The sequence below is a fragment of the Cavia porcellus genome, unplaced genomic scaffold, assembly GCF_034190915.1.
Source record: "Cavia porcellus strain 051 isolate PalLab524CR breed Dunkin Hartley unplaced genomic scaffold, mCavPor4.1 scaffold_18, whole genome shotgun sequence".
In the NCBI taxonomy this organism is placed as follows: Eukaryota; Metazoa; Chordata; class Mammalia; order Rodentia; family Caviidae; genus Cavia; species Cavia porcellus.
Window position 1 is genome coordinate 19965346 of NW_026947501.1, and position 12162 is coordinate 19977507.

The 12162-nt window shown below is 46.4% G+C and overlaps 1 protein-coding gene across 2 annotated transcripts in view; it reads right to left on the reverse strand.

The window, feature by feature from the left end:
• Spred2 (sprouty related EVH1 domain containing 2) overlaps positions 1 to 12162 on the reverse strand; it is a 117279-nt gene that overhangs the window by 9868 nt on the left and 95249 nt on the right. The gene's annotated exons all lie outside the window — the stretch shown is intronic.

Below are 12162 nucleotides of genomic sequence, written 5' to 3' on the forward strand. Positions count from 1 at the left end.
GCAGGCGCTTATGCCGCTGAGCTAAATCCCCAGCCCCTGGGTACTTTTCTCTTGTTGCTGACAGAATACCTGACACCCAGAGTTAAAGGAGAAAGGGTTTATTTAGTTCACAGTGTGTAGAGGTTTTGATTTATAACCAGCTGGCTCCAAGGCAGGGGGCAGAGGGGCATCGCTAAGTAGAACCAGTTCACGGCAAGCAGAAGACAGCAAAACAAGCAAACGGGACCTTAACAGCATCCTTCTGCCCCTTTCATCTTATCCACAGAACTCAGGGCAGGTGACACACCCTTAATCCTCGTGCTGTACCATGTATCAGCCCCAGCGCCACACACTACAGATCCAGCCGTCTCTGAGGCAGCCTCAACTGTGACTGCATGAGGTTTTGGGGGACATCTAGACAGAAGTAGTATCACTGTGCGATCTTTATCAAGTGAACCTTTTAACTCTAGTTTTCACATCCATAAAATGGGTCTGAAGTCCTCCTCACAGGTGAAATTGTCCTCCTGAAATGAAATTTAAAACGCCAATTCCCAAATTACAATGACTGGTACACAGGCCAGGACCTGCACCGGGCTGCTCTTCGAAGTTAGTCCCCTCATAAAACCTCAAATTCCTTATTGAGTGACTCTCGAGTTTTCTAAGTCATTGCACTCATAAAAGGCAGTCTCCTTCCAGCTATTTAACCATCTTTTTTACTTATCCTGGTATGTCTTTTGGCAGGGCTTTCAGCACAACACGGGAAGATAAGCAGCCTGCTTGCCTCTAGCCTGACCTCCCGGCAAACTCCTGATGATTCTCTACTCAGTGTGATGCTTTCAGATAGCTGGAGTGGTCACAAAATTCCACAAGTTCCCTTCTGTTCTAGACCGCTAGGAGTTACCAGAAGATGCTGGAGGCCACCACACACAACATTTCTGTGCCTGCCGAGAGGGTTACGCAGTTCTAGTGTTCTATATGTATTCTGTGAGTGAATGGATTGAACAGTCATTTTTGCACCCCTAGAACAGTCTCTATGGGTATTTTATTAAATTTGTCTTACTAATACTTGATGTGAGTTGTTAATAAGTTGTTAGCAGTCAGTGTTTACATTTTTAAAGTTACTACTTTAGGGGCCAGGGATACAGCTCGGAGGCATAAGCACCTATCTGGCAAGTGCGAGGTCATGAGTTTGATCCCTGGTATCAAAAAAACCAAACCAAACAATTACTTTAAAGACACAGTCTCATTAATCTCCCTCAAAAGGCTCTCCCTAGTTTCAAACATTCTTACCCAATTTTGTGAAATAGATCTGGGAGTCCTTTATGTGAGTATCTTTATTGTGCTGTTGGGGCTACCTCAATGTCTTGAATCTAATCAAAATGTTTACCTTTCATGGTCATTTTGACTCTGGGCTAGAGCCAAAAGTCACTCGGTGCCACGTCTGCTGCGTCTGCTGAGTAAGGTAGGCAAGCACACACCGCCGTGTCTCACAGGAGCCTGCCTTTCCACCCCGGCACTCACACTCGGCAGCAGCACTTACAGGGTTTTTGATGACCCCTTGTAAAGACACTCGCAACAGAAGCCTTCTGGGACTTCAAAAGGTGGCAAGAGAGATGGGACAGGTCTTTTCACAGTGAGAAGTATTCTGAGCGAGATTAATGGAGGTGGGCCGTTTACTGCAATTATAATTTTTATTATAATAATTTTTTGTTTTGTTTTGGGTACTGGAGATTGAACTCACTACCTTGCAGCTGTTAGGTAGGCATTTATGACATTGAGCTAAATCCCCAGCCCTACTGTAATAATTTTTAAAAATTTAAACATTCACCATGTTTTGATCACCTCTTTATTTAGAAACTTTACACAATTTTTACTTCTTGTATTTTTTTTCCTGTGTGAACCACCTTTGCCATGTTTTGTATCAGGGCTAAGTACAGCCTGGTAAACTGAACTAGGCAACTTTTTACCTTTTTCTGTACTCTGCAACAATAGAACACTGGAACTATGTTTCTTGATCAACCAAGAAGCTGGGTCCCCTTCTTAAGGGGTAGACCTCAGATTGCAAGGTCAGGTTTTTTTTTAAAATAATGGTTACTGCAAAAACTAATGTATTTTGAGAAACAATTAAGCCTGTGTTACCTGGTTTTTAATGTTCTCTGAGAGGTCAGAGGTGAGCAGAGACAAGACCTTTTCATTTTATGTATTTTTGGGGGGCTGTGGATTGAACCCTGGGCCTCTGCACACAGCTATAATCCAGTGTCTTGCAAAGTTTTCTAGGTCTGGTTCAAACTTGCCACCCTCCTACCTCTGCCTTCCAGAACACTAGGATGACAGCCGAGCCACCGAGCCACGCTCAGAGACAAGCCTTTGAGAGAGAGAGCAGAAAGAACAGAGGGTGAGGAAGGGAAGGGAGGAGGAAGCAGGAGTTGGTGGACACTGACCTAACGGTGGGCACTGCCAAACCTGGAAATCAGAAAATAGAGGCTCAGCCTGACACAAGCTGGTAGTGAAACAAAAAACTGCCCAATCCCTTAGGGGTTTCTGGGTTTGTGTTGGCTGCCTTGTGTGACGTGGCGTCAGACAGAACAGGTGACATATTCCTGGGAGAAGCTGTGGCAGCAGGGACAAGGCCAGGTGGGTGGACTCATACTGTGGAGCACAAGCCCCAAGCAGGTAAGGGCCAGGCAGGTGGCACCCTACTTGGATGGATGGTGCAGACCAAGATCCCAGGAGGAAGGGGCTCCAGTGTATCAGTGAACATCTGATACAATACTTAGGCTGAGGCAGGAATACTCAAAGGATCACAAGTTCTCCACCAGTCTGGGTAACTGCCTAATAATCTGTCCTTAAACAGAAAACTTAACAACCAAAAAAATAACTCCAAACAAATCAGCAGCTTAAAGTATAAAGACACGGGGCTGAGGCCACCAGGACTATGAACAGTCCTCCATATCAATGGGGTGCCTGGGATGAGCTGGACTCTGCATTTCAAAGTGATGCTAGTGTTTGAGTCAATGCCGTGGTTTTTCCTGTGAACCTTTCTTTTCCCTACAGGGGGCAGGAGTAGAAAGCTAGGCAGCTGCGGGCTGGTTGAGCTGTGCCATGCCTGGGGCCAGAGGGACACTTGCTTTACAGCATTCTCAAGCAGAAGGCTCCTGTGGACAGGAGCAGAGACCGTAAGTGGCAACTGGCAGGTTCCTTGCAAGCCAACAAGGAGAGCCACTCCAAACCCGCGTCCTGGGAATTCAGGAGCCCAGCGGAGAAATCTAACAGCTCTAGCAGCCTTGCCTTCTCCACGTGGCCCTCTCAGGAGGCCAAAAGGTCTGCAGGTTTTAAACAGGGCACTGAAAATAAAGTTGAAAAATTAACTTAAGGAGCTGGACAACATCAATATCACCAGACCAAGGGAAGCAGAAGCCCTCAGTTCCAGGGCAGGCTCTGGGTTAGCTTCTCTCTGCAGAAATGGAGAGGGTTGGAAGGTCGGTGCGTGCTCTGCCAACAGCACGTGTCACCCTTCACCCTCCTGAGAACAGCACAGCTCAGAGGACACCAGACCTGCGGCGTAGCTGCTTCTAGAGACACGGTTAGTTGAAGTTCAACTTCTGTCTGCAGATGCTGCTGTTTGGCATTTTTAGAGGTGCAAAACTGACTGAAGCACTGTTTGTCTGATTGCAAAGCAGTCTCACTTTCTTTAAAGTGCCCTTCCCCTTCCCCCATTCCTAGTGGCCGCAGGCAGGTGGCTGGGTGTTCCCACAGCATTCAGCTGGACCCATCCTCCCTCCTGGGCAAACAGGAAATTGCTGGCTATTCTGACAACAGGTCTCCATGAACAGGTAGGCCCAGCTGTCCTTTCCTGAGGGCTCCATTGGTTCTAGGTGTCCTCTGTCAAAGAGGCAAGAAGAGCAGGAAGCGGGCCAGACCCATGCTCGGTTCCCAGCACAGCTGGCGGGCAGTGCGAATCCAAGAGGCAGCCCCCTCGGCCCTGCGCCCTGGAACATTATCCCTTCTGCTACTCAGAGGAGTCTCCATGGGGAAAAATAATGGCCGCAAGATATTTGTTTTTTCGGTACTGAGATGTTCAACCCATTGGTGCTCTAACACTGAGCTACATCCCCAGATTTTTCTCTTTTTTGAGATGGGATCTTGCTAAGTGGCTCTTGTGGGACTCAAACTTGAGATCTTCTTGCTTCAAGTCTTCGTGTTGGAAACAAAGCCAATTTTTAAGGAAAGCTTTCAGGGCTGGAGGTGTAGCTTGGTGGTAAGTTTTTAGCACGTGTGAATCCCCGAGTTCAATCTCCAGCACTGCTCCTCCCACACGCACAGGCTTTACATTTTTAAATTTTGAATTTAAATGACTTGATATGAAAGGTAATGAATCTGATAAAAACCCACAATTCAGCTTCACCGGAAGGCCGAGATTGGGAGCGTGAAGACTGGGTTTCAGGGAACCTGTATATTAATTAATAAAATACAAATAATACCAGGGTCTTACGATCCACAGCTTAAAAAGATGAGACAATGTGTAAGAAAAGACACACATGAGTGTTCTGAACGAGACACAGGTGGGAGGAAACAAAATGTCTCTGGGCTTCCTGGAGCGGAGAGTTCTGCAGAGGTCTTGCTTGGATCCTCGGATCCTTAATTGCTTTAATCTAGCCAGTGCAGGCTGAATCAGAGCCCGAGCCTGATGACTGCTGTCACCCACAAGATGAAGCAGCCCTCTCACATCGGCCCCTGGGTGCTGGGTCTCACCCTGCAGCAGGTAGGAATGCACTGTTCTCTGGTGCCAGCCACAAAGTAGAGAGCTGCCCTTCCCACCATGGCTTTTCTTGTTCTTTGTGCAATCCTGGCTCTGAACTCCAGGCCTTGTGCATGCAACGCAAACCTCACTCTTACCACTGAGCTACCTCCCAGACTCCCTTTGGCTTTCTTTTTTTTATCGGTACCAGGGATCGAACTCACGACTGCCTGCTCGCAAAGCAAGCGCTTATGCCGCTGAGCTAAATCTCCAGCCCCGCTTTGGCTTTCTTAAGCACCACAGAATGGTAATTTATCTTTTAAATTACTTACTGCTTCTCACCTCCTTGCCGCAGTCCCTTTAAAGGCAAAGACAGCAGAAACGTTTGGATTGACTGGTACTCTACAGTGAGACCAAGCCTTTCAAGCAGGCATGGGGAGGGATGGCTGGGGTTTAAGCCACTGCACGGGCTGGAAAGTCCTCTATCTGAGCAGGTGTTCTGCCATAGAAGCATATGTGAGTGTGTAAAAACTTCTGAAACTTATTGGTAAATACTTCTTTCTCTTAAACTTCTCTGAAGGCAGCAAGCAGGTTTGGGGTCTGCATTCGGGATAAGCCTTGGTCCTTTTATCTGCCAAGAAGGAAGTGTCCATCTGTACCCGGTGAGGTAGCTGTGAGGCCCGAGTGTAGCCAGGAACGACAGAGCCCACACCAGGAAGGCTCCAGCCTCGGCCCCTTTTCTTTCCTCCCCCTGGGTCAGCACACAGATTCAAAGGAAATATGCTCCCCTCAAAAGGTTTTGAGTCCAAAAGGTCAGATAGAAGAGCTAATTAATGACAAAACCAGGGTGAGAATCTGGGCCTCTCCCCAGACTCCAAACTCTGCAAATTTCCTGGCTCACACCCACTTCATCTTTTTTTTTTTTTTTTAAACTCTCTTTAGAAAACCAGTAAATGAGCTCCCCGCACCACACATCTGGGAGATCTGCTCTCTGCTTCATGTTTGCTGGGAATGGAGTAAGTGGAGAAAGCCTGCAGGAGAAGGAAAATATGAGGTTCTGCTCTTTTCTGCTTTTATAAAGTGATGCCTTGATGATTACAAACTTTGTTAGGTTCAGTTTCCACTGACTCAAGTATAGATATAAGTACAACTTGCAAATATGTGAAAGCTCGCACTCACGTAGGACAAAACGAACTGCTCTCTGTGCTGGGCTTTAACGGCATGCTTTAGAGAACACCTGGGGTGGGTAGGAGCTCCAGAGATGTCATTAGGGACAACTGCTCTGAATAGCCAAAAAGTCATAAAATGCTTGCAATAAACAGGATGTCAGGGGTTCAAGCTGAGGGCATGAGGAAGGACCACGCTTTCCAGTCTGGGCAGACATGGCCAGAAACCAACGCCTGGGCAAATGACAGGGCGTTTTCTTCTGTGTGCAGAGCTGCCCACCAGAAAAAATAATGGATGGGGAAAACATCGAAACATAACCCAAATATGGCCCCTTTCAGCTGGGCTCCCGGAGAGCATGGAGCACCACACAAAATGGGTGTGGAACCCTTCCCATTCTCCAAGGATGTTACACAGAGTTCATCACACAACGTGGGTGCCCGGTGATACCAGGCTGGGCCAGGAATTGCGGGAAGCAGGCTGAAGACTCAATATATGGCAGGCTTCCTATGGTCAAGTTTCAAACAGCTGTTTTGGGGACCCTGAGAGCACATTTGCTGCTGTGACCCCCAAGTCCCTCCCAGGAACAGGCAGTACAGACACTGGTCATACTTTTATCTCATTTCTTTCCTTTCCAACTCGAGTCCAAGACAGAACTCAAAAATAATGCCTGTGAAAAAAATAAATACATAATTATAACACTTGCGTTTGGTTGTTGTTTTAAAAATGGAGGGCCGGGGATTTAGCTCAGCGGCATAAGTGCCTGCCTTGCAAGTGCACGGTCGATCCCTGGTACCAAAAAAAAAAAAAAAAAGTTAAACAGCTGTATTTGGGCTGGGGGTTAGCTCAGTGGCCTAAGTGCATGCTTAGCAAACATGAGGTTGTGAGTTCGACCCATGGTACCAAAAAAAAAAAAAAAAAAAAAAAAAGGAACAGCTGAGATACACACAGAATAGCTCAAATACTCAATTAAGAAAGGAAACAACAGTGGTGAACAGGACGGGCTGGTAGATGGTGCTGAACCTACCATGACCCAGTTGTGTGACCCTGGGCAAGTCACGCACTGGCCTCCCAGCTGCTTCCGCAACTGTCCAGAAAATGGGGCCCAGCCTGTGTCACTTGGTGGAAGGAAGGAAGACGGCTAGGCAGGTGAACTCACAGTCCTGTCCAGGTCCAAGAGCTGTAACCCCAAGGCCTCAGCATGTCTACAGTGCTGCCTGCCTCTCAGACAGCCAAACGCTCCCAGCTAGCTTCTGTCATTATTTACCTACTGGCTATGTGGCAGACGCTCCACATTCACGGGCTTTACATTCTGGGATTCAACTAATCATAGATCAAAATTATCCACAAAAAGGAACTGTCTGTGTTGAATACGTACAAGCATTTTCCTGGTCACAAGTCCCTAAAAATGTAGTGCACTAACTATTCACACAGCATGTACTCTGTGTTAGGTGATGTAAATAATCTGGGGGTGAGTTAATGTCTGTAGGAGAATGTGCACAGGTTCTGTGCGGCAAATATTCTGGTACTTTATGTCAGAGGCTTGAGTATCAGTTCTGTTTTCACAGACAGAACCACCGAAGAGCACCCAGGGCCACAGAACACAACCTCCATCAGTCTGTAATCTCTTTACTCTGAGATGAGAGAATTAGGACAATATATTTCCTCTCCCTTAGCCCTCATTCTGGGAAAACTCTTCTCATTTTTCCTTATTTTTTTTTTTTCTTCTTAACAGCAACAGTATACCCATAGTATAGGATTTTAAATAGCACCCAGATGCAGTGGTGCACAAGTGTAATCATCCAGCACTTGGAAGGCTGAGGCAGGAGGATCACCAGTTCAAGCTCAGCTTGGGCAACCCACAGATTTAGGCAAACACAAAGAAAGAGAAGGAGGGAGAAGGAGAGGGAGAGGGAGAGGAAAAGAGAAAGAGAGAGAGAGACAGAGGGAAAGAGAGAGAGGAGGAAAAGCAGGAATACAGCTCATTGTGAAGATCCTGGATTCAATGCCTATTACTGAGGGGAAAGAAAAAAAAAGAAGGAAAAAACCTCATCAAACAGCAATCCTCTGCCACAATCCTCCCTGCCTCAGCTTCTCATTACCCAGAGAAATTTACTTTCCATTTTTGTGGTTCTTTCTTCTGGTATTTGTCTCTATTTTTAAAATGCCTTAGTTGTACAATTAGTATTTCCTGCTTTAGACATTATTTGAGGCACCTTATTGCAGAACTGAAGACTTAGCTATACACTCAAGTATCCTCCTATAAAGCAGATATTTTGCTAATCCCCTCGCTTGAGAGCCGGAGTCCAGCCCCTGGGCCTGGGGAAAGCAGAAGCATCAACGACACTTGACTACAGATCCTGGAATAGCCTGTTCCCTGAGTACACAGCACTGCAGCTGCATCCTCCCGAGAGCACTGAAAGATTACCCTCATGTAGCTCCAAAGATGCTAATCTTAAAAGATTTTAAAGATTCTGCACCAGTCATTAAATCACTGGGTTTTAATGGGCCAAACTTCACCAACAGGAACCTGGAAAGCTGTTTAGATAAAATGTACATCACTTGCCTACTATCCCAGCACTGACTGGTTGAAGGTTCCAAGGGTGAGCCCAGCCTAGGTGACTTAGAAAGACCCTGTGTCAAAATAAAAAGTAGGTAAATAAAAAAGGCCGGGATGTAAATAATCTTGGTATGAAGCTATTAGGGTCAATCCCCAGCATTGCAAAAAGCAAAGCAAAACAAAAGAACAAAAACCCTTCAAAACTACCCATCTTTATGCTGTACCTGTAGGTAAAAATAGGGCAAATAAACAAAATATGACAACTTTGATTGGGACACACTCAGTCTGGGGTTCACGTCCCATTCACTAAACACCTACAGAGGGGAGCTTTACCAGCCTTACAGAGACTGCAGTGACACAAAGCACACTTGTGGCCTGCTAGATGAATATCTACTCATTCAGCAAACAAAATATGAAAGAGGAAAGGGCTGGCTTTCAGTTGGCAAGAGGGAAATCAAACAGAAAGCGCTGTCGGATTTTAAAAGAGAAAGAACAATTATATTTGGGTGAGAGAGAGGTGTTAAGAAACACACAGGATAAACAGCCCTGAATTCAGACAGAGCAGTCAATGGTCAGCAATTTCTGGCAGCAGCTCTGGCTAAGACAGACACAGACAGGCTCCAATCCGGGGCAGTGCAATGTGGCAAACAGGCCTAGAGGCTCAGAGGAAGAGCTGGCAGCTGGTACACCAGTGTGCACAGGCAGGCGTTTTCCTCTGGGAATGCAGCTTGCTTAAGAAGTCAGGACGATGAGCTGAGTCGGCAAAGACCGTGAGGACTGGGAAGGTGTGTGCATGGGCAGTGCAAACCTAGAGCTTCAGAGTCCATGTAACCACTCCGTGGGGCAGCCAGGGAAGGGTACCCTCTTCCCCTGGGGCCGGTCCCACTAGTAGTGATTTTCATTATTAAAGTGACTACCCCATGCCCGACCCTTTCTAAAGACAAGAGGTTTGTTTAGCTCCTAGTTCCATGGGCTCAAGGGCACAGGCCTGACATCAGCTTGGCTCTGGTGAAGGCCTTGCTGCAGATGGCATCACAGTGCAGAGGCCAGGCAAAAGCAGCAGCTAACACAGTGAAAGGGGAAGGCCACACAAACAACTGCATCTTAAAAATGAACTAGGGCCCACAGGAGAACTGTGTTAATCTCTTGTGAGCACAGTGCCGCCTGCCCCACTCCATGACTCAAACCCTCTGGTCGCCAGGCTCTGCCTCTGAAAGGTTCTGCCATCTCAACACTGCCACCGTGGGAACCACGCTTTCAACACAGGACCCCCTGGGGGCACCCTCAAACCACAGCACTCCCCAGTGTCACACACTAAGGAGCACGTGCTCTCACGCATCCACATGCTACCCATACTATCCTGTTTTCCCCCTGGTTCCACGGCATCTCCTGAAACAGGAGATGGCTCTGGTGACAAACAGAAAAGGTACAGCACGGCCATGGTTTCTCACGGGTTTTCCCATACATGTGCTGTTCTCTTGGAACATGATGGTAATTCTGGTCCATCTTAAGTTGCAGGAGGGTCTTAACCACTATTTATAGCCCTTCTTTGATAAATGAGTTCCTAATTCTAAACATCTGTCTTCCCAGTAAGTTTCAGAATACAACAAAACCTGGGAAGCGATAGACTACACACAGGAGATAAAGTAGTTGCTCATTTCCTTGGCTCTGAGTTTCAGACTTATTTACAACCTTGGGAAGACAGTTTACTAGCAAGGAGCTTACGAACAAATGGAAATCTGGCAGGTAACCTCCCTCCCCCATTTTTTCTGTTTTGTTTTGTTTTCTTTTGTTTTTCTTGGTGCTGGGAATTGAACTCATGACTTCACCTCCCCCATTTTCTCTAAGGGGCGTGTTCCTAACAGCCAACAACCTAAGGAGGGCTTTTCCTGGGGAAGGAAGGTACCAGTATTAATAGGTACTTGTTTGTAAACAAATGGAACTGAGGGCAACTGACCATACACATCAGTTTCTGTTTCTAAACTTTCTTTCAGGCATTCTGCCTTACCCTAAAGGACAAAACTTGGAGGGATTCTGGCTTCCATCATTCCTTCCCCTCTCGCCCTCTCCTGATTCTATAAATCACTTCTGGCAGGTAGCTGGGAAGCAGCTGCGAATGACAGTTCTGCTCTGGAGCACAGGAAGCCACCTTTTAACCCGCCTGCTGTTGTTTGTCTCCTGAAACGTGACAAAGGAACAGATGTAAGCAACATGCCAACTGTTGAGAGGATCTGCTTGGAGCACAGAGGAAGCCTGCTCAGACCCACACAGCACCAGGCTCCAGGGAAGGCCAGCCCAGTCCATTTCCTGCAGCCCCTGCACTGGCTGGGCTGGGCAGCACCCAGGCAAATTACCACCCACACCCCTGCGGTGTCCTTGTGCTCCCTAATCTTAAGGCCCTACCAGAACACAGCTCAAATGCCCAGTCCCAGCCAGCCTCACCTCCTAGAGCTCCTTCCCTCGTCTCTAGGCCAAACGACTTCCCCTAGGCTGCAGTCTGTAGGCCCCTCGAGAGTCCAGCTCATCTCTGCAAACAATCCTACTGCTGCTTGCAAGGCTGGAGCCACAGCTTGTACACCTTGCTTTTCCCAAAGTAGTGTGCTTCATATCACTAGGACAAATGATGGGTGAACTGGGAAACGCGTACAAGGGGAAGCACTCAATATTTTACAATACTGCAGGAAACAAATACTAGCTTACAAGACAGTCTTGGGAAAACTGGGTAATCATGAAATAGGTATTAGAGGACATGGAATTCTTATTAATTTTGTTAGGGGCAGAAAAGTTGTACAGGGGAATGACTTTTTTTTAAAATTATCTATCACATTTTATTTTTTGAGTTCATAGCAAAATCGGAAGTGGACGGTACAGATTTCCCTTCCCTATTAAGCATCAGGCACCAAAGTATACAACTGTTACCATCAGTGAACTTCCCTGACATCTCATCAGCCAAAGTCTGCAAGTACATTAGAGTTCATACTTGGAGCTGTATAGTCTCTAGGTTTGTACAAGTATAAAACGACTTGTATTTACCATTATAGTACCATAGTGAGTAGTTTCACTACCCTAAAATTCTTCTGTAAATGCCTTTTCTACAAGGAAATACATGACACAGAATTAGGGGAAATTTAGTTTCAAATGGATCAGCAAAAAAAATGTGTGTTTATGGGCAGGGAGTGTCCTATGTATGTGTTTAATTATATGTATTGGCATGAAGTAGGCAAATGTGTCAGTGTTACAACTGCTGAATCTAGAAACACATACCAGGTATTCAGTACATTACTTACTTTTTTTCTGGAAAGTTTCATAACCAGAACACAAAAGAAAATGAAAACAAAACAAAAAAAATGTGCATGCCAAGTTTCATGAAATACGATTTTCTTTTAGGAGTCAATTCACATGTGTCACATAAATGCTGTCTTATTACAGGTCAAAGCCCTTGGTTTGCAAATGCTGCCTGACAGCCACTTGCTGCTTCAGGCACGCAACAGGCAGGCAGTGAACTGTTTCTTAATTAACTACTAGAGGCACAGGGTTTAAATGAAGAAGCAAGCTGAGAAATGATTTGGTCTCCAGTTATTTCCCATTAACTCAAGCTGTGTCAAAACATCCAAGCCCGTTGCTTCCTGAGCACACTGAGCCCTAACCCAACACAGCCTCTGGGCCTCCCTTATCAGACACTTGACTGCTCATCAGGAAGAGGACTTCTGGCTTCTCTGCA